This window comes from Oratosquilla oratoria, chromosome 18 (assembly GCF_046742065.1).
Source record: "Oratosquilla oratoria isolate Oo_2021 chromosome 18, ASM4674206v1, whole genome shotgun sequence".
Lineage (NCBI taxonomy): Eukaryota > Metazoa > Arthropoda > Malacostraca > Stomatopoda > Squillidae > Oratosquilla > Oratosquilla oratoria.
In genome coordinates this window covers 5,586,005-5,588,504 of record NC_134794.1, presented here as the reverse complement: position 1 = coordinate 5,588,504, position 2,500 = coordinate 5,586,005, and the positions used below count along the sequence as shown (strand labels likewise).

The window sequence follows — 2,500 nt, the reverse complement described above, 5'->3', positions numbered from 1 at the left end:
GTGACAGACAGACAGACGACCGGTGAACTGCCTCTCCCTGATGAGACCCGTATATATATATATATATATATATATGTATATATATACATATATATATATATATATATATATATATATATATATATATATACATATATATGTATACATACATATATATATATATACATATATATATATACATATATACATATATATATATATATATATATATATATATATATATATATATATATATATATATATATATATACGTGTGTGTGAATAGTGTTTGTGAAATTTGAATAATTCACAACACCAACAAACCCCACTACATTTTGCATCATGTTTGCTTGCATACTGTCCACATGTGCATTTTCTTCGTTCCCGTCATCGAAGAAAGGAGTCGAGACGGGGGAGGGGTTGGGTGGAGAAGGAGACGTACCAGTAAGATCGGAACCAGATATATTTTTATTTATTTATTTATTTATCTATTTATTTACGTCTGCAATACCACGGAACATTGTTGTGTGTCGCCTTGCCACTGTGTCGCAAGTTTGTGGTCCCCATTCATATGTCATGACGCGAGACTGTCCACAGAGACAGAAGATCCACTAAGCTCTATGGAAAGACGCAGAGTGCGGGGTGATCTAATAGAGGTGTTCAAGTGGATCAAAGGATTTAACATGGGTGATGCAAAAAAGGTCATCATATAAAAACAACAGGGCAGGACTCGCAGTAATGGATTTAAACTGGACAAATTTAGATTTAAGAAGGAAATAGGCAGGAACTGGTTTACTAATAGGGTGGTCAACGAATGGAATAGACTTAGTAACCATATAGTGAGCGCTGAAACTATCAGTTGTTTTAAGAAACGGTTAGACAACTTTATGGATGGGGATGACAGGTGGTGATGGGTATGGAGCTGCCTAGTATAGGCCTTATGGTCTCTTGCAGTCTTCTTCATTCTTATGTTCCTATGTCAGCTGGAGACTTCGCTTGTCTCTCGCTCGTACACCCTGGTTCTCAGCTTTGCTGACGTCCGGAAACTTGGGCGATAATCATTTCACCACTCCTTCTCGTCCTTTCAATGGTAATTCCCAGCTCCCTCTGCCACGTGCTTTTGTAACCCATCACGCTGGAGATCACCAGCGCTTCTGTCCATAAGAGACAAGATCACACCGACGAGGTGGGAGTCATGGAGATGGTCAAGAAAGGCTTTGAGGATGGAAAGAAGAACGGATTTTTTTTTTTTTTTCAATTTTATTCTATATTTTTTTTGGGGGGGAGAGGGTGTCTGATATTTTAATAACTTTCAGCATAAAAATATTTTTATTTTCATTCATTTATTTATTTTTTATTCTATTTTTGCTATTATCATTATCATCATTAGTAGTAGTATTATCTTTATCATCATTATCGGCCAATATATGCATCCACCATCCATCTCATCCATCTTAGCTCCTTGTGGATGGTGGACTATCACACTGGGTTTCCACAGGCTTCACTAACGCCGACAGTTGAGAGTTCGTTTGAGTATGAACGACTTTGGTTACAATATCTTATTGTTCAAATCTTCAAGTATCAAATTCTCTTTCGGTCATATATAGCAAAGCTGAATGGTGAGCTACGTGGTTGTAAACCTATACGAGTGTTAGAAATACTGTTGAAATGTCCTTGGAGAAGTCTATATTTCTGTAAGCGAAGTCATATTCTAGTTATTCAAGTGGTGGGTGGAGGTAGTGTGTTGGAGGAAAAATAGCCCAGTGTGATAGCTTCCGTCGATTCTTTTACATAGCGATCCTTTCACGTGCAGAGAAGGTTTGGAGAAATCCCTTCAGGCAACGTCAATGCATTGTCCATTCACAACACTATTCCACTCACACCTATCCCTTGCCTTCTCACTTCTCTACTCAACAGACATTCTTCTTATAGTCAAGGCCCTCTTCTTCTTATCCGTCAATTTCTTTTTCGGTCTTCCCTTCAAGTTCACTCCGTCCACCTCTGCCTTCCACACTCTTTTAGCTAGTCTTCCTTTGATCATACCACAATCTACTATAATAAAGTAGTAGCCTCTGTCTGTCTGTCTGTTTGTTTGTTTGTTCACGAACTCCTCCTACGGTTGTGAAGATAGACCCCCATAGCCATATATATTCTGATACTCTATCACTCCAGGTACTTGGATAACTATATTTCACAAAAAAATATATTTTGGTTAGGGTTAAGGGTTAAAGTTAGGTGGTTTATCGTGTGGTAACACGACACTACTGTAGTGTCCCATTAAGTCGTGTAGTATTTTTGTGACATAAGAATTAATATAATTAAACAAACCAATGTATGTGTCCATGAATATAATTTATATTTGTGAAATTAATGTTGCCACAAACCATGATAGCTTTTGTAAGAAGAAAGCATGTAAATGTAAAATGATTGAATAATTTTACCAAATGTTGAAATATTGGTTATTTTCATTTAATTTTAGTGCAGGCGGAAATTGATTATTCACAAACTCCTCCTAGGTTTT

The 2,500-nt window shown here is 36.8% G+C and overlaps 1 protein-coding gene across 2 annotated transcripts in view; it reads left to right on the top strand.

Moving 5' to 3' along the window:
* The window catches only part of LOC143035018 (dual oxidase 2-like), a 100,867-nt gene that overhangs the window by 481 nt on the left and 97,886 nt on the right, over positions 1-2,500 (top strand). The window lies entirely within an intron of this gene.